This window comes from Anguilla anguilla, chromosome 8 (genome assembly GCF_013347855.1).
Source record: "Anguilla anguilla isolate fAngAng1 chromosome 8, fAngAng1.pri, whole genome shotgun sequence".
In the NCBI taxonomy this organism is placed as follows: domain Eukaryota; kingdom Metazoa; phylum Chordata; class Actinopteri; order Anguilliformes; family Anguillidae; genus Anguilla; species Anguilla anguilla.
In genome coordinates, this window is record NC_049208.1 from 18,468,096 (window position 1) to 18,489,086 (window position 20,991).

Sequence of the window (20,991 nt, forward strand, 5' to 3'; positions counted from 1 at the left end):
CCTTTTGATAGCAGTTCAGTCTTTTTATTGAGTCTAAGATATAAAAATGGGTGACCTAAAGTACTAATAAATGTTTTCTGCCTACATGGTTTCCAAAAGAGCACTATAGGAGCATCAAAAGGGCATGGTTCCTTTCCAGCATTATAACCCCAAAATTGAATGGCCTGAAACATTAAAAATGATAGCATGAAGTTATTCTTTGATTTGCTTTGAAAAGATATTCACTGTGCAGTAAGCTAAATCTATGTCATGACAAATTGTCCGTTACTCACGGAGAGCTGACCCTCTGAATCATACTATTTGTCTTTATTGGTAATAAACTTCAGAATATACTATATCTCTTTATTATCAAATTATAACCGGTTAAAGCATAATAGTCGTTTTTTTCATATGGGCTGCAGTGTAGAGGATCCTGTGCTGAAATGACTTGGTGCCACAGGAGGCAAACTCCCTCTGAAGAGCCCACAATGCATTGCTTGTTGCCCTGCAGAAGGGTGACCTTGTAACATCTCTATATTATCTAGTGCTGTGATTAAGTTGCATTTAATCCACGAGGAGAAAGTTGCAGGTTTAAATCCCAGGTAAGGGAGAGCTTTTTTCCCTGTTATACCTTAACCTGCACTGCCTCAGGAGGTATCTAGATGTATAACCAGATTAAATATAAAATGTGCGTAGCCCTGGATGAGAAAACGGTAATAATGTTATTTGTAACATGGCTGATGTTGTGATTTCAGGAATGGTAAAAGACAGTAGCTCAGTCAGACACACAACGCCTCACATGCTGGAACAGCCATTAATAAAGGACAGTGCGTGGTTGTCCTTGGATGTCTCCTCCTGTATTTTAACCCTACAGCACACAGGAACGGTCGTCTGCTGTCCTGTGCAGATGAACGTGCGGCAGGCAGCTTTGAACAAAAGGGCTTCTGCGTTCAGATTCTTCACACCACGTTAAGGACAGGATGGTGCTGTCTGTGTGAGACTCCAGGGCGAGTCTCCTTTTGAAGAGAGGTACTGTTTTAAATGGAGACACTGGCCCAGGGCCAGTGCCACACAGGCACACAGTCCCTTTGTGTTATATGAGTGTGATAATCCTATCATAAGGACCTGCCACCGTCACACAGGAAATAACGGTGGGATTAGTGCGGAACTGTGCTTCAGCATTGTCTCACCGTGAATACAGTATATTTCTGTATATGCATGAAGTCTTGACCATTACATCGGGAGGTCCCAGAGAACTGTTTGGGTTGATTTTGTCTACCAGAACAGAAAGTTACGGTTAAAACCTGCTCTGAGTAGCATAGAGAGAGTCCAACACTTTCCCTCTCTCTGTGTTAATGCACTTCAAAGCAAACAAAGCTCTTCTGCAACTGTGCTTTCAAACAGCATTTTATCACTGCAAGTCTGAGCCTGAGTCTGTCATCAAAACCGCCAAACACCTCGTGTTGTTTCTGCTCTCACAGGTCTGATTGCTCTAATTCCCATAAAATCTCCACCTGCACGGCTGTAGCCATCAGGGAGATTTTACTGAAGCTCGCTCGTTGTAAAAACAGTGCTTTTTTTCCCATCTAATTCAAGAAGGCTATAATTTCACTGAATCTCTGACATGGTGCCCCCTGTCAATGAAAGTGCTTTGAGGTGGTCTGAGGAATGGAGGGATTTACAGCTCTGGTAAGAAACGTGTAGGCTGGAGCTCCTCACATAGCCCTATTGACTTACAAACTCTGTGAGGTGGTCCTCCATGATTAAAAATGGCAAGCACACCTTAAAGATACTGATGCAGTTCTGTCTGATAGCTTTGTAAATACCTGCAATTGCATGACAACTTCTTAGATAAATGAGGCTGTGTACACTTCAGTTATTTTCAATGTTATTGCTTGGCTAGAAGAAAGGAGGTATTTCTGACTGCCATATGAACTTAGAATAACACAAAGGCATTAAAATCTCTATTTATTTTTTGCGGCTGATTACATTTTGTGGTGGCAGTGTATTGTAATGGGTAGAGAACTGCAGAGGTTGAGGATTCCCCTACCAGCTGAGGCACTGCTGTTGTACCCTTGGTACTTACTCTGAATTGCTTTAGCAAAATATCCATCAGTATGAATAGATTACATGTAAAAGCATGAAAACTATGCAAAAGTCACTCTGGATGACAATGTCTGTTAAATGTCTATATATTAACAGCAACAATCAAAGCACTAAAAAATGTTCTTGCATAAGTTCTTTTGTCAGTGTTTACAGCAAACTGATCAAAGTCTCAGAACAGTTTTATAGAATCCAGGCCTTGGTGTCTGTGTGTTCTCTGTCATCTGCTGTGCTACCATACTGCCAGTCACCAAACTCACAATCATAATCTGGACAAGCACAGAAAAATCAAATACTGATGTGGGGTAACAGTGGCAGGAGGCTTATTGGGGGAACCCCGGGAGACTGAAACAGTGCCCAGTGATGAGCAGCGATGACTCTGCTTGACTCTTGATGGATGGGTCTGTCCTGGTGGTGCCTCCCTTTCCTGCTTTAAACCTCTAAAGGGTGTGATGAAGAGCTCTAACTTGGGGTATTCATTCACACAGGCAGCCTGACGACCGTTAATTTACCAGGACTGGACACTGTCAGATGCATCATGGCTGCTCTTTACAGCTCTGGCAGGTACTTAATGGATTCTTCATTATTTGCATCTAACAAAATTAAAGCACTCAGCTCAGCAACTAACCAGCTTAGACAGGTCAGCATTGAAGACAAAGCCTTTCATTGTCCTGGCCACCATACAAACTGCATTTGAGCACAAACTGGTTATCAGTCGTTTTTCCCTTTTCCAGCCGTCAATCAGGTTATTGCTGCTGGAGGTTCCTCTTCTTTGCCTTGTGGTTTTCCCCTCCTGACATGTCACACCCAAATCATATTTTATGTCCTCATTTTTACAAAGAAACTAATTTGCTGTGTCTCAAACAGAAGTCAGCTGCCTCGCTGCCTACATTCAAGGCAAGAATTTGGGACACACTTTGAAGGCAGGATGATGTCACAGAAAAGTAACGTGATTACGATGTGTAATTACAATAAAATTAGCTAGCTAGTTTATGGAAAACTCACTGAGGTTAAACACATTAAATATGCTATTCCAGTGTATTAAATAATTGAAAAGTAATTTTAAAAGTACAACTACAAGGAATTATCAAGTTCACTGTATACTAACATTTGTAAATTAGCATTTCAGCCGCCACTATTTTAGTTGAAGTAAGAAGCCTGAAGTAATTGCGAAGACCTATGGGATAGCCAATACATCTGATGCTGCCTTCAAAATTGTCAGAATGACACCTTAGCAGGCATCGTTATTTGCTAACTTTCAAATGAGATATGCCTTGATGCATTCCTGCCTTGGTTTACTGCCTTCGAAGGCAGCATTTTTGCCATTTGAGATGCAGCCAATATCACCCATCAGGGACCACAGCTAGCACTGGCATAGTCAGGGTTTGATTCTGGATGATGAGCTTCGACACTGCACCACGACTAGCGCTGTAGTTATGGGGTCACATGACACAAGTACATACTGCAGTTGTTACCACTCAACCACTCTGTTTTGGGAGGTAAATATAATTCAGCATAAAATACATGCACACACAACACGTACACACTTGTACTGACCTACACACTAATACCTACAAAATTATCATACACTCACACACTCGCACACACACACACATACATACATACATACATACATACATATATGCATCCATACGTGTGCAGACACATGCACATGCCGGCACCTACCCACACACGCGTGCATGCATACACACATACACACAGACGCATGCACACACACACACACACACACACACAAAGACAAAGAATCCAGAAGTCAGTCTGGGTCTGGGTAGGGACATCAGATAAAAATAACAAGTCACACGCAGGGGACAGACTTGAGCGTCTCCTCTGCCCCAGGGCCTCAGTCTGTACAGCTGGTACTGGGGTAGGGGGGTTTTGGGGGGCTGTGTTTGATGTATGAGTTCTGGCTGTCCATTGTGAGTCACCCCCCCACCCCTCCCCCCACCCTGAATTAGCTGCAGGCTAAACACCAAAAAATCTTTTGTGATTAATTAGAAAAACTGGACAATTATGAATTGAGAGCACGGAGCCAGGGGACGGTAATATAAGAGTAATATAAATAGTAAATGAGACACAGTGCTTCCATTGCATGCTGTGTCCAATAGTGTGAGATCATAGGAAGGGGTCCCGCATTCAACTGGCGCCAGTTTGAAAAACACCACTTCTGAGCTTCGACACTTATTTGGATCGCTTGCTCAGGGCGTTTTGATCACAGATCAGTTCCTTTTTGGATACTGTTCTTTTGGGATGGAGGTGAATTGCGAGACAATAAACAGTCCATCGAAAAACGTGTTTAAAGCTTTTCTGCAATCGGCCGCTATTTATCTAAATGTGTTCATGGAGAATTACACTCTGAGCAAAAGAAGTCTCCTGTGAATAAATCACCAAACCAGAAAAATAATATCCAACAATATTTACTGGTCTATTATACCTGTGTCATTCAACCTATAATTATTATACATGATCATTACACAGTATAGCATGCTAGTTACCTGATGTTAATTTCTGAGTTCATATTATGTGCTCATGTTCTGATTTTCACCATAAATTCATCAGTGCAGCTTTACACACTTATGCACCATATGTGTGCAGTTTTCATTTTAGCAGAAGGCAATGTACCAAGACGGTTCAGAGCAACAAAACAAAGGTATGCGCACACTCCAAACCACTTAGCCTTCATTCTCTCAAAGATTTAGAAAGCATCTTGAGCCATTGTAGCAAAAGATCATTGGTTTCTGCCCCCTTTAATGTGAAGCCTTTCTGTCGTCATCAGTCACGGGAAGTATTCCAGCTGTGACCACGCGGTAGCCGCTCCGCTCCGACCGATAACCGCCCTGAGCGGTTCATTTACGGGAACGAAGCGTGAAAGCATCTGTCGCCAGGGCCCCGATGGCTGCTCATCTCATGGAGGCCTGTGTGCCCCGCACTCCGTCTCCCTGTAAAGCAATTAACAGTGCTCCTTATCTAACGGTGCACACGCCCCACATCCTGCTCTGCTCTGTTTTGTGGGTCTGTGTCTCCCACATTGCTTTCTATTCTTATTCAGAAGCCGAGGCTTCAGCGCTGGAACCATTGACCATTCAGTCGGCGGAGTAGCTGCTGCTAATTAAAAGTGCCCAACCCTTTTGCCCCCAGGGGGTGGGGGGGTGGGGTGAGCCAGTCAGAGAGGAGCCGGGGCTGCGGTGTGCGGCAGCTAATCGATCAGCTGATCAACCCTCGTTACTGATTGGTCAGGGCTGATTGCACCCACATGAGATATGGACCTTGGCCTGAAGGCATGTGGAGACTCCACACACCCCAGCGTGAGGGGGGTTGGAGGGCAGGGGGGAGGGAAAGAGCAGTCTTATTTTTCAAATGATAGGTGCAATGATCAGATAAAGAAAAAACCCTCATATTTATAAGATTGATCTGTGTTGCTCCTATCAAAACTATGCCTCCTTTCACTTGGACCCAGAATAAAAAGGGTCTACACATTAGCTCCATTTTTCAAAAAACTGCCAGGCCCACCTTTTTGCTTTATTGAGACAGGGAGAAAGCAGAGAGAGAGAGAGAGCAACACACAGAAGGGATAAGAGCTCAGGAGATGGCATGGCAGGGTCCAAACTCTTGCCCATGCCAGGGGATTTGATATGTCTCACCACATTGCCTGTATTTCTGCTTAGAGGTCAGATAAGCTATGGTGCCATTGTATAAGGAGCTTAAAGTATTGTACTTCCTGTTTCTGAACAGAACATCCAAACTCATATTTGTGTTTGAACAGCTCCTTAAATTTGGCTCTCAACGTTAAGGACAAAGCACAACGCATGGCATGCAGACACAAACCTTGGGGTGTGGTGATGCAGGGCTCGTTACAAGATGGTTTAGGAAGAACGGGTGAGTTGAATAAAATCAGACAAAGATACCTGTGGCAAGCAGTTGGAATTTGATTGGCTGGTTGCTTCAGTGATTTGCATCAGTTCAGTTTCAGTATGAGCAAAGTGGAGCTTAAAATGATTACACTTACATAAACCTGGCTGCCCTGCGGGCTGAAGTAAGATGTTATCGGACAGGTGTTCCGCCACACGACTTATCAGCCTAAAGCTGAAAAAGCCATGCAAGCTAAAATTACAAACATCCCGATAAAAAAATCTGCAAGAAAAAGCAAACAAAAAGATAAATGTCTGCACTTCTTTTCAGCTTAAAGGGATAGTTTACTGTATGATTTCAGTCTTAGTGTATATTAGATAGTTAGATAGTTTTGTGTGCAACGAAGGATATTTTAGATATTTACAGTTTTTGATGACCTGCTGGTTTCACAGTGGTGGGTATCAGGGCATTTAAGGGTTTGCGGTCTAAAACATGGAAATATACTTTAGGTAACTGCAAAACAGTTTCTGCAATGACGTAGGCCTCCTGAGGTTGCACGTGTGCATTTTACCTGATTATTGATATAAAATATGTATGTTTAGTCTTATTTTCGGTTGGAACTATTCCTTATAGCCATGCGATCTGCGCTACAGGAAACTGGCGTAGCTTCCAATATTTGGGAGTGAAAAGCTTGTACTGCATAAAAACTGAGAAGGAAACAAGTGCACTGACACAGCAGAAAACTGCTCATATGTATAGCATTTGGAAACTAGTTGAGCAAATCTGAAAAGATATGTGGTACAATAAATATGATAATATTAAATATGAGAGTAGAGTTGGAAATCCACTAACACAAGAAAAAAAAAAACGAAGCTTTAGCTGGTTGGCAGGCTGATGCAGGGGAAGGTGATGTCACCGGGGGCATACATGTCTGTGACATGAGGCCTCGGGGAGCGGCAGGAAGCTGAACAGGGGCCGAGCACCTAACCCTGGTCTGTGTAAAAGGGTTTCAGACAGGGCGTGCGAGTAGCAGGCTGTAGTAAAGCGGGCTCAGTGCAGCCCGGCCAGCGTTCTAACACACCGGCCTCACATGGGACCCCTCAGGCACCTGTCACGGAAAATGAATTTCTGCTGCAGACCCACAAGGGTCCCACAGTCACAGACCTGCGCCATTGTTCTCTCACAATCGTACAGTGACAGTCTTTTGCAGTTGGTCTGGAATTTAAACCCACTTTGTCACATTGTCTCTGTGACAGTTTGAACCTGAGTGTACAGCTTTACTTTCAATGGAGAATATTACAGGAAGAGTGCGGAGGGACAAGAGAAGAGAAGCCTCACAACTGTCACTGAGGACTTGGTTTGGTCAAACTGCCTTTGTCTGTAAGTTCTGGAAACCAGTTTCTGCAACTGTTAAAAAAAGTCTTGCAAATTACTATAAGTTTAGCAGTTTCTGAAATGATCTAAGGAATGTGTTAATGATATGACCCTTGCATTTATCCATTTTGAGCCAAGTACCTTATAGTGAGAATGAGCCCAAGCTGATATGTCACTTGTGGTTTCTGTCCACTAGACCTTTCATACATCTTTATGTGTTTGTGAGACATTAATGACCAATGAAGTGGAAGCCCGCTGGGATGCTAAGCACCAGTAAACAACATTATAGTCAGCTGGTTGAGTCTACATCCAATCGCCTACAGCCAACTGCTGACATCACCCAATGGGTGTCTATAGAGGTCTATTTAAACAGGCTCAGCTGATTGAGCAGTCCATTATTCACACAGGCCCCTTCTCCAGCCCACCCTCCAAATGCTTTTTGTTAACTTGATTATGGAGCTAATAAAAATCTATAACGACACAAATGGTCCAGTTTGTTTCCACCAAAAAGTAACAGAATCTACAGAAGTGGGGATGTGCTTTTTCTGAGCCACAGTGAATCTGAGAGAGTGCTTCATCTAAAGACCATGAGGCCTGGAGGACCCTGCAGCCACAGACTTTCAATGACGAGAGCAATGCATTAATGCCTTATACGCATGCAGCCAAAACAGTGCTTGATGTTAATTTAGGACAACAGGCAGAGAGTTTGGGAAACGTGTTTAACGGAAGCACGGCACGCTGGCAGTCATCTAATGTCTTCGCTATAGTCAGCATTTCCCTAAGACCCTGTGAATCAAGGGAGGGGCACTACAAGCGCACAGACCCTGTGCAGTGGGGCTACATCTAGAGGGCAGTAAATGCGGTGTGTAGACAAGGAGCAGCGATGGGTAGAGAGGGGCATCTGCACAGCAGGTGAAGGCAAACCGGTTGCAGACCGCACAGAGCTGCCACTGTCCCTGCTCCCCACTTACTGTAGACTGAGGGTTGTCCACAGCTCCTTCCAATATTAATTCATTCAGTTTTATCTGTATAGTGTTTTTAAAGAGACACAGTCACAAAGATGCTTTACAATGGAAATACAAAGGAAAAGGGCTTCTTGGGATTTGCACCCAACATCGTCGCATAAGGAAATGCTGTGAGTTAACTCCATTCATATGAAACATTAAGCATGGGATGGCGTGGATCGAATAGTCAAATAGGCATCGGTATTGTAAAGCTCCTTCTGGGTGACTAGGTTTTATTTTGGAAGTGCGCTTCTAACATTTGCCTCAAATGTTCAAACTGCTGTATTTTAAAAGAAAAACTGTATTAAAAAGCACATTAAAAATAGACATCTGCAGCCAAATTAACTTCAGAGCTTTCTTGGGCAAATTGAGGCTAACATCCTTAGATTACGAGGGTCAGAAGAGAATCTGCTTTCCTGATTCAGCAGGTCTCAGGACGTAGCTGTTCCTAAACCGAAAAAGAAGCGGCCCTTTGCTGAAGAAATAATTAGCCCACGTTATTGCTCATGGACCTGCAAGTCTGTGATGAAAGTGTAGAACCTACAGGCATTAAGTGACCCCGGTCTGACCTCTCACACGGCCATTCCTCTTGTCGCTCTTTAAAAGGTTACCTCTCCTCTGTGCACCGGCAATTAGGGGACGTGGCTTTGAATAACAAAAAGGCACTACGGCCAGATCGCCCCTGGTGATGCTTGGTCTCTGCCACTTCAAAGACATTTCTTAAATCTTTCAAAAGAATCGCAGCACAGGTGGCGGTCCCACAGCACCGAAGACAGTAAGCAAGCAACATTCCGGATTCCCACAGGTCGCAAAATCCAAATAATTCCACCTGTCTCTGACATACTCAGAGTACTTCTAATGAAGAAATGCTTTACTATTACTAAAATACAATTTTTGTGATAATTCTAAATTCATATCTATTGTCATTTCAAAAAGGCTTAAATAGTGTTTTTAAATAGTGTGTACCTACATAATGTTTATTTATTTTTATTTTTTATTTTTACACCAGACATTCACATTGTTATGTATGAGATCTTCAGGTCATGTCCTGCAGATTACTGATCAAGGTCAACATACTGCTATGAAACAGCTGATCCTTTTCCCAGGTGATCCAGTTCAGGCATTGTTGGGCCTTGGCCAATCGAGGCGATGATTCATTGAAGTTTTGGAAGTGTTATGCTGTTACATGCCACAGATTTGAGACATGCTGTTCTGAATACGTCCCCCCCCCCACACACACACACACACAAGCCACAGCACTCCCAGTTCCCACTGAATGTTCTGCTATGTTCAGCTTCTGTGTGCTATATGCACATTACTGCAGATGTTATGTGATCCACTGCTAGGGCTGAAGTCACAGAATAAATTTGGAAAATAAGCTGGAGGCACTAAATGACCCTGCATGCCTCAACAGTAGAATGTGTCCAAAATTATTTTTACGATGATCAAGGCTTTTATCTGATTACTTACATAAAATACTGTTATAAATAACCAATGTTAGATGTTCTACTTGAAAAGCTGTTTGATGTGTACTATACTCCTTTGTCCCACTGCCACCAAATCGAATGTACTGAAGTGACATGATTCCATTAAATGTGGTGATGTCACCTCCTGGGTTAAAGACAGTTCCCAAATGAGGACACTGAAATTATTGTGTTTCTGGTTAGGAGTTGTGTTTCGTAGTTGAGTTGAATTGAATAAATAAAAAAGAACATAACGATTAGGTTATGTTCTGAAATGTATTTAATGATTTTATGCAGCATATTTAAGTATTATGTAGAGTTCTGTGATATATGTTCATGTTCACACTATATTGCTGACCTAGAATACACACTGATTCTGGAAAACTGGGGACTGTCTAACTGTCTAATGGCAACATAAACAACATATTTTAATTTTCCATTCTCTAATATCATAATACTATGATATTGCTTCAACCTGACCCTGTTACCAGGTACCACACATTTCTTCAAGCTGAACAGTATGTGACGATCTACTCTAAGCCACCTCTCTACAAATACTTCAGCCACACTGGAGAAACAGTGCATTCACGGACACTACAGAACTATGTAATAAGTGCACTACATAACAAATGCACTATGTAATTAGAGTGCTAAAGAACACCCACACTATGTAATAAGTGCACTACATAACAAGTCCACTAAATAAATGCACTATACCATATGTATACTACATACAAATGCACTCTGGAGAACAAAACTCCCCTGGTCAGCCTGTAAAAGTGAGAGCAGTTTACTTCCATGTTGCTGATTAAACTGAAGCCTTTTATTTTAATGGCTATGTCTCACACAAGGCATTCCCATAAATCATCAGGTGGTTTACAAACTCAGTAAGTAGGCTTCCTGCTATTTCCAAGCTGTACCGCCCCCCGACATACACACACACACACAACCCCTACCCCCTAAATTATTAACAAACCAGCGCCAGCAGGCAGATCTTTGATGATGTTATAAATGCAGAAACTACAAGGTTTTCTCCCAGCTCCAGATTACGGTCCCCCGAATACGAAGAGCCGAGAGCAGACACAGCAACAGAAAGTGCAGACAGCTTCCATTTTCTTTATATTTTCATTATATTCCGGCTATTAATAACACCATTTCTGATGCAAAAGACAGAAAACTAATTTCAGAGATATATGCCTGTGTGATTGTATGAAAAGTCAATGCACATGTGCTTACCAAACCAGTGATCTTTTTATTACAGTACAGTATGGACCTTTATGTCTGCTCTAAGATAATTCTCATACTGTAGGTTCTAAAACATAGTATATTCATATGCTAAACGCATGCATGCTAAAATGAATAGAGAATTTATTCTCTCTCTCTAAATGCAACATTCACCTTTTTAACGGATACTATTTATACAGCTCAGCTTCCAATACATTGGCCCAGTCACAATCCATCAGCAACACACTGTCTACATTGAATCTATTTTGCTCAGTCATACACTCCCCAATGCCAATTGTTTTACTCAAGAAAGGAAAGTAACAAATCGTCTAACCAGCTAAGATTTGTATTTGCTCTCCTAAGCCACTGATCCACATCACCAACATCTACCCACTGTAGGCTCTGCTCAACGCCTCCTTCTCCTGGAGGTGAAGTGCCCCCATTGACAAACTACCCTCTGGAGATTAGATAATGCTTTAAAAACAGAGAGTGTTTTCATTCACATGATACCAGAGCAGATCATTCAATCACAGGGATGCTGGTTTGCTTTGAGCTGGAGACCAAACACAAGTAGCTCTCTGCCGTATTTTTTATTTTTTTTTCAGAATGAGGACTGGCCCTGCAGACTTTGAGTGAGACACATTTTTTACCCCAGCAGAAATAAGCGTGTGGGTGCATAACTGATTCAATAAAGTCAAATTCAACAAACAGACACCTCATATCATGAACATCTTCACACGGTCTTTCCCTGGCAGGTTGCGACCACCTAACATCATCCACTCTCGTTTGATGGCAGGAATCCATTTTGGTGCAATGTGTGGAGTCCTGCAACACAGCGAAGCTCAAACTGAGATGCCTTGGGACATTTTCAAAAAGATTATCTGCATCTTAAAGCTTGATTTCTTGCTGGGAAAGCATCAAAATTATATTTTGAAAACAGCTTCCCAGGAGAGTGTTTAGTCATGTTGGGGTTAAAATGTCCAGATGAATTATATACTAGAACGCAATGCATGCATTTCAGCTTTCATATCTGATGGCAGTCTGAAAAACATGCATTTCGCTGTTAGTATTTAAACATTCTCAACAACGTGCATTTCACCTTTTGTATTTCAGCATTCTCAAAAGCATATGAATTTCATCTTTCATATTTAGACATATCCTCAAAAATAAGTGAATTTCAGGTTTTGTATTCAAATATCTTTTGAAAAATGTACAATATTATCTTTAAAGGTTGCATATTTTAGAAATAGGAGTTTATCTAGTTTGGGCATCGATTGTGCAGTGTGGCATGATACTTATTTGCTGGTAAAATATGAACCTGGTTCTACTTCACAGGCTAAATGGTCTATTCAGAACTGACCCTAGTTCCTACATCACATCAGGGCTCCTGTGAATATAGCTCCATTTTTAACTATTCCATTTGCATAAATCTGCCCTGGCTCAGCCTCTTCTAAGAACAAGGTAATGACCACCATTTTATGAGTTAGCATCTATGACTGGAATTGAGTATTATTATGAACACAGCAAGATTTCAGACATGATTAGCAAAATTGGCCACGCTAAATGTTCTGTCAGGGTATTCTCAAAAAAAGTGCATTTCAGCTTTTGATTTTATGTGTTTTAAGAATACATGCATTTCAGCAACACACATGAATTTTATCTTTCGTATTTGAACACATTGTCAAAAACATGCGTTTTACCTTATAAACATAAGTATTTAAGCTTTTGTATTGAAATACTTTCACAAAATGTGTATTTCCCTTTTCATATTTAAACATGTTCTCACAAACAACAGAATTTTATCTTTTGCAATGAAACGTTCTCAAAATCATTTCATGCTAAAAAATTTCACGTTTAATATGTGTGTCAGCTTTTTATTTGAATACATGCTTAAATATGTGTATTTAACCACGAGTAAACACATTCTCAAAACACAATTTTATATACATTTTTGTACACATTCCCAAAAAAGTGCAATTCACCTTATTAAACATTAAACATGCTTAAAAAAAAGGCAGCGCAGCTTATCTTCTCTCTGCAGTTATGCCAATGGAGCAGCACAGTCCCATCCTCCACAGCTGAGACAGCCTGACTGTAGGTGCCTCACGAACCAGAGGGGTCACTGTTTTTGTCTGAGCGATTCTTTGGCTTTTGGTTTTAATTTTTTAACATTGACCCATAGATCACCTATTCAAAAAAGGCACAGTGAGGATTTTGGGGAACACCACTGCAATGAAAACTACAGCTTTGAATGAACATTGCCACATCAACAGCCTTGACAGAAAACCATGACACAAGCCTCAAAATATGCAATTCTGGCGGAAGTGGTATTACTGCTCTCTCTAAAAATGTGTCTGTCAGAATTTAATTACATTGCCAATGCCCTGGTACATTCAGTTCTTTTTTTAAGACCATAAACGGCATGCAAATGCTGATATCTCTCCAACCAATCAGCTCTTAAATTTATGGAGGAAATTGTACCAGAAATGCGCTCAGTAATTCTATCCACTTTGTCCTTAACCCTGAGCAGCGGACCTAAGGAAGCCTTTATATGATTTCAAGCAGGAGATGTAATATTGTTTATCTCAGGCTGGGAGCCATGCACTCTTTTGAACATAAACTAGCAATGAAATTAACTTAAATAATATAACCTAAAAAATATATAACCTGAGCAGTTGTTCTTAAAGCTCAATATCTCAACGGATGATTTGTTGCGAGACCAGCATGCTGAAAAGCGATTGGCTTGGCATGTCTCGTGGCACAGTGAAATAAAAGAGGGCAAAGACACGGGCTGCATGTACAGGCCATGCCACAGCATGCATAGGCGTTTCCCACGAGGTCGCTGAGTGACGGCTCTGAAAATATTTACCTTTGCGGAGAGGAGGCCAACCGGAGCAGCCGCACTGTGGCTTGCTTACGTGAGCGGCGTGGCGGACTGGGACATCAGCGCCCGAGTCTGCAGCGTCGCGGAGGAAGCACACCCTGTCACAGCTGTCTGCTCCTGGGAACAGACAGTCCTGCTGGGGTGTCAGTCCTGCCAGGCCGCAGTCTGATTTTTTTGTGATCTGCAGCCAATTGAGGCATTGGAAACAAGGTGTACGGACTCTTCGATCTGGGTGGCACCTTCAACAGTTAACAGCGGTTTCCTGTACTCTGCACTGTAGTTTTACATTTTATTACACCAGCAGTAGCTCTGCATAATGGTGCCTATTAAATCATTATACTAAAATTGAGCAAAGATGGGTGACATTGCAGAGCTATAATTTGAGAAAGTAACCTGCAGAGCAAGTGAAAGATTTCAGGTTCAAACTTCATGCTGGATACTACGGAAGTTCACTTTAGCTAGCTGCAAACCTGTATAAATGGGAGATGTTTATCATGCAATTACAAGCCATGTGAACTATAAGTAAATAAAGATGACACATACTGTGTGTATGGCTCCGACTTCCTCAATATGTACCAACTGCTGTAATGATTCCCAGCAGGACTTCCTCATGGTTTAGTTCCTGCAGGAAAAAACAGTGGTGGGATGACATCATGAGTAATTACAGACTCCCTCCCCAGGCTCTGGGAGGCATAGAGAGAAACAGGATCTCCTGGAGAACCTGTGTAAGATCAGGAAGAGCCTACACATGCCCCTCATGCAGGGATATGTGAGAATGGGGTCTTCAGCACTTAAACCCCTAACCTCCCTTCATATCATATAAAAAAGATGATGTCATTATGAAGCGTGTAAAATTGTGTTCCCCTTTCACATTGCAGTTTGTCTTCCTCCCTAATTGGAGTTTGACAGCATGGTGGGGGGGGGGGCTTCTGTTTGTGTGTGTGAGAGAGGGGAGGCACCTCTGCTTTCCTTGTACACAAAACCTTTCAGTAGCTGCCGCTGACACATTCGAAACCACACCCACACCTTTTTCCCTCCTGGCGTCTTCCGGCTGCTGATGGCCTCTGAATGTGAAGCAGGTAAGCTAATAGGCGTGCGCTGATTCATGGGAACCCTGCATTCCTTTCTCAAACTCTGCTGCAGGCACAGAATCACAATATGTCTGTCAAGACAAGGATATCCGTCTTACTGAAAACACATTTTTTCTTTAACTTTCATTTCTAGCTGAAACTTGAAAGACCAACAACAGTCTAGCCCACGCACCCCCACCCTTCCCACACACACACACATACACACACATGCACATGTGTACACAAACACGCACACGCATACGCACACAGCTGTAAAACGCCATTAATCGTGCTGTGCCATGCGGGATGTTTGTGAATTGGCAGGCAGACCAATAGGACTTCATGGTAGCCCGACTGAATCCGCGTGACTATGAGCCTGGAGACTGATGGAAAGAAACTGTGCTAGATTGGTGCCTGAGGGGTTGCAGGTGAAAGCAATCTTTGTAGTGAAACACCGTGAGATCTGTTTCTGCACCCTAAACGCTCCAGACTGCATTTATTTTCATGGGGTGAAGCACAGATTCCTAGTCCCTCAATCACTCCGGCAAACAACTCCTCTGCAGTCTCTTAACAGAAAAAAAAACACTTTGCAGTATAATGGAAGGCATTAACATTATATTTGCTTAGCAGATGCTCTTTTACAGGACGAATTACGTGGCTTAAGTAGTTTACATAGCTGATTGTACTTAACACGTTAACCATTTTTACAGCTGCAGAAGAAAAGTTCTTCACGCAAGATCACAAAAGCAGTGCCCCATTTAGGAAGTGAACCTACTGTACAATCAGGAATCTGTGGTTCCTTTACCACTGCACTGACAAAATAAAAAATTTGATTAAGTCCCAATTAATAATTAAATCACATGCTCTGGTTGGCTTGTTGGTCAGTTCGTGTAGCCTCTTAAAATGTCAAATGTTTCCTCCAATTGAAAATATGAAAAGGGAAATGTTCGACAAGAACATTGTAAAAGCAGAATTTTTAAAATTGTGGTTTTTGTGGTTGAATTTCTCACCTCCATCCATCCAGCAATGCTGCGTGGTGTCCTTTCTCTCTTTTCATGACTGCATCACTATTTCTCTTGGCCAAGGTGCCCTGATCAGCTGTCGCCATGGCAATGAAGGAAAACGGCGTGATATAACGTGGCTGACAGGGATTCTAAGAGATCATGGCACGGAGGACAGCCATGTCTGGAGGAATGACATGCTTCCCGTCAAACTGCCATAATGACACATTACTCTCCTGAGCCCATAAGCTTTTCAATTGAAGGAACAGTGTGAGTGGTCCATTGTGAAATAATCATCGGCAGCAAAAGACAGATCCACTTATCAACTTCATTCCCAATAGAATCAGCTGGGATTTCAGCTGTGAGATATTTTCCCGATGGTGAGGGGAGGTTGGATTTATGTCACAAGGAAATGAAAAAGCAAGTTGAACTGACAAACAATTGGTGGCTCAATTCCATTCATTCATTGCTGACTGAATTCATTATTCAAATAAACTGTTTTTATCACATCTGTGAATATCTTCCTCTGTCAATTACATCAATTGACAAACTTCACATAATGCAGTTTGTATGACATTCAAACGCAAACAAAATATCCAGCCCTATTCATATTTCTGCAGAAACATGGCACACAGTAATTGATGTGTGCATACACAGTTATATGGCATTTTTACTACTTATTATAGAAATGCACTTCCCTTAAAAATATAAATAAAAATATATTACAGTTTATGAGAGAGCACTTTGGCCTGGATTGAATTCAAACAATATCTGTCCTCAACTTTCGATCACAATTAAATGCGTGTTGTTTTGGTGATTGTTGCACAGATACATTTTTTGGCAAAACGTGTTTGCAAAGCTAATTTTCCAACAAGGTAATTGGTAATCTTTAAGGTAAATTGCATTCTTAAATTTAACTGAGAGTGAAAATTAAGAACAAATGTTGACTGAATACAAGCATTTGTGCAACCGTAAGTCTTTAAATGATTTGAGTAACCCGAGAAGCAAGATGTTTAAATGATGTGGATGCTGTATTAGTGTATACTGTTTCCCCAGCCTACATTAGTATAGTGTCACCACAAAGGTATACTTACTGTAATTACATCTATGTCCCTTTTGATGTGTAGTAACTATAATCTGAAGCTTAGGTGTTTTATTAATTTTAAACTTCATTTGATTATGTTTTCTTAACATTTTAAGGAGATTTTGAGTATGCATTATATATTCTGGTAAGGGTCAACGTTCACAACGGCCAGTCCATCATGTTTGAACTGGCTAATTAAATAGGTCTTTTTATGGGATATGACATCACTGGCTCAAAATCATCACTGTCAGATTCCTTTACACATTGTCTGTTAGGCTAGCATGCGCATGAACAGGGAACCATCAATCTTAAGACGAAAGCATTTGAGGAAAATATGAAGAGGGAATAATTATCTCAGCTGAAATATAAGACTTTGACAGGAGGTGGAAATGAGTGCCTATGGCTTTCGGTTTGAGTTATAGTTTGGATATTATACCTGGCTCACATGACAGGTAATAGAAATGGACATTCTTGGAAAAAAACATTCCAACTTGAGAGCTGATAATGAAAAAGGCAGATATATTTTTCTAATAATATTGGTTTTGTAAAAATAGGTTGTATCATGGTATTTTTTAATGATATATGTAATGTGGATCTGTCTTTATGTTCACTAAATGAAACTGGACCACCATGCCCAATCTCAACGTGCACATGTCATTACTATTAGTACAAATACAATGCATGTAATTTACCATTTGGTCCCTAGTTTAAAGAAAAATTCAACACTCAGCTCAAAAATGATCTGTGAGAACAGCAGATGAAGCCAGCAGGATAGGTCAGACATTCAATGAACATAACTCCTGTACTCCAAATCTCCCCAATCCCTCACCAACAATACACCTACAACTAGAGTATTTGTCTCACCTCTGACTCGCAGTTTTGGTAACTGTAAGGATATCTCTATATAAAATGTAAAAGTGTAAAATGTATAAAGTAGTCAGTTTAGGACAGATGGTGTGCTTGGGTAGTCAGCACACAGTAAAGTCTTCCAGCATTTACAGTTCTGTAAATATACCTGTAAAAGCAGGAACTGTGCTGAATTTGAGAAAGTCAGGGGATATTATAAATGTTGCTGATGTACTCAGGTAATGAGTTATTCCATGGAAATGATCATGTGCTCTACAGAACTGAGAGATGCTTAACTGAGAAACCAGGACTTTCTGAATTAGCCTGTACTTGAAATACAACATTTTTGGAGGAGTTTTGTAACATTTGCCAGGAAATCTTTGTTTTTGGGTCCAGCAATAACACTTTCAAGAAGTGTCATTTCATGTCACAGCCTGTTACAGAAAATTACAAGTAGTGGGTTTGTCTCTGTGTAGGTGTAGATTATTGCTTCATTAACAGTATAATGTTACCTGATTAATAGTAAACAGGTGATCAGCCATCTCATCTCTCATATCTTGGTACCCTGAGCAGTAGCTGTTGTCAAACATATTTTCTGCTTATTTGCTTCATTGCCAAGTCGATACGTCTCTGATGAAAATCTATGTTAGGATAAAACTGGAGCAGCTTGGTCAGGAGAGGAACAGATGTATTTAAATACTGAAGCAAGACCTGGAGTGGTGCTTATTCAGGACCTATGACACATAAATGCCTGTTTTAGTCACCAGGACTCAGCCTGTCGTGTTGCAATAATGCAGGTGCACGAAATCCAGTCTAATCTGAAGTTTGCATCGATAGGCCCTGCCCATTCGGTGAAGCCTGCCTTAGTGATTTGTGGAATTTGCCAGTTTTATGTCTTAAAGCACTCAACAGAAGCAGCTGCTTTTCTGGAATGTACAGAGGATAAACTCACTTTGTCAAATAAATCAGATGTGAGAATGATGACTCTCACCCCCCCCCCCCCTCACACACACACACACACAGACTGTTTTAAAAAGATCTAGCAGAATGCAGAAAAACATGGTGTCAAATCCATAACAAACTGCAGTATTGAAAATGTCAAAGCCGTAACAAAGTGTGCAAAAGTGCATCTCTGGCCCAGTGCAGTCCTTCTGGAAACTGCTTCGGTCTTAAGTGTCAGCAAGTAATTAATAGCCGTTGTACCGTTTGCATGGTTTAATAATGTTTAAAGGTTACATTTGCTAACTGAAAACAAGGTTATTCAGATGAGGCTTCTGAACGTGTTCGTCTTTGTGAAAGCCAAATTGCTTCACAGTAAGAGCTGATCAAACCCAGAAGAGCACTCTTTCTTTCAAGTGAAGACTAGAAAACCAGCCAATGTTATTGTCACGGCAGTATGTGTAACAGAGGGATGCTTGTTAAAGGTATTAAACCATGCCCTCAGTCTTCACACAACATCGAAAAAATATAACTAGCTCTCTGAGCTAAAGACCAGTGTCACCAAGCAAAGTAACCAACAGTTCTCTTGTTCTTACCCAGGAGGGCAACGTCTTCTTTAGTGCGCTGTTATGCGTTCACTCATGGGTGAATGTGGTTGCGTGCATTTGTGGGGCTCAGTGGCGAGCTCTCGAAATAATCAGCACAAATCTTGTCGGGTTACTTGGAACCGGTTCACCTGTGAGCTTCATTAAGCGTGCATCAGGCTGCCGACGGGGGAAAGGAGACCCTGGCGTGACAAACAGCTGGCCTGACCGGCAGTGGAAGTGACAGGTTCAATAAGCGGAGAGGCGGCGTGGCGGGGGCCCGTTAATGCGCCGAAATGCGCATCCATTCCCCTCGGAGGGTAACGAGGCCAGGCGGTGTCTCCCGACCCCCTGCTCCGTCTGACGAGCAAGCGTGCACGTGCACGTGCGCAAGGTCACGGCTGCCGTAGCGCTGCATGGTCCGGCGACACGCTCTCTAAAGCACACGCCTGAGTACAGGGGGCCAGCTCCGCTCAGCGCAGCCCCCCCAAACCACCACCCCTGCCCCCTCACCCCCACCCCCAGGCACTGGCTGGCACTGTGCCACTTTACAGTTATTAACTCCAGCATACACAGAAGGCCAACTAAAGCTGAAAAAATGAGATGTGCTTCATCTAATGATTTCAATTGATGTGTTTATCGCATTTGAACAGTTTAATAAAGGATTTATATTTCTGACATGGGTAGGTTACCTTTCTACTTTTCTTTGATGTATATATCTGAAAAAGGCTCAAAATAAATGTAAAGTTCTTCAAAACATTTTGTTTTTTTATGAACCTCAGAGGAGGTGCATGATTGGGTATTGGGTTTTGGGGGTTTCCTGGGGTTTATTGAGTTTATTGAATTTATGAATCATTTCTACACAGAAAAGAGGGAATTTTGGAATCTTCTAGAATGGCCTGTTTAGAATACGGTATAAAGCTGAGCTGGTGATCCCCGCTGGTCGAAGGCGCAGGTATTTTGGGGCTTGTTGGCGAGTCGGGGCACGCAGTGGGCCCTCCCGTCTGTTTCCACAGAAGTGGCTTTGACATGCTAAGCGGCTTTGCCAGGCCGACGGGAGCACGGAAAACCTGTTCCACTAGTCAGTCGTGTTGCAGAGCGCGAGAGAGAGAGTGAGTCATGTCCTACTGCCCTTTGACCCCCCCCCACATCAACAGGCCCCGCCCATCAAACCTTATCAGTCACTTCATCTGTCACATCCTGCATGCATTTGTGTGTGTGCTTGTGTGTTTATGTGTGTGTAGTGTGTATGTGTATATGTTTGTATGTGTGTGTATGTCTGTGTGTGTCAGTGTGGGATTGAGACCGTAGGGACATTGGAGAGTGGGGGTGGGGTGAAACCCAGGAGGCGTGGCTCCTCGTGGTTCATCGCCCATTTCCTAGAGGCCATTACTCTGTAAGTTGTCACCTTGGCATATTGGATGCTTGTTGAAGCACTGCAGTCTCCTCCAGAGAGAATGTCACCCTGAGCCCTGGGCAGTTTGGACAAACAGAGTATACACTGATACATGATAAAGCATGCCAGAAAAAGCTACTATAGTTTTAATATCATCATTTGGATTAAAGGCT

General features: G+C 42.0%; 1 long non-coding RNA gene across 2 annotated transcripts in view; it reads right to left on the bottom strand.

Moving 5' to 3' along the window:
- Positions 1-11,399: 11,399 nt before the first annotated feature.
- LOC118234400 overlaps positions 11,400-20,991 on the bottom strand; it is a 98,182-nt gene continuing 88,590 nt past the window's right edge. For both annotated transcript variants that reach the window (XR_004766661.1, XR_004766662.1), the window contains 4 exons: positions 14,925-15,035; positions 14,442-14,520; positions 13,884-14,031; positions 11,400-11,839 (listed from right to left, as the gene is read on the bottom strand). This is a non-coding gene — a long non-coding RNA (uncharacterized LOC118234400). The remainder of the gene's footprint in view (positions 11,840-13,883; positions 14,032-14,441; positions 14,521-14,924; positions 15,036-20,991) is intronic.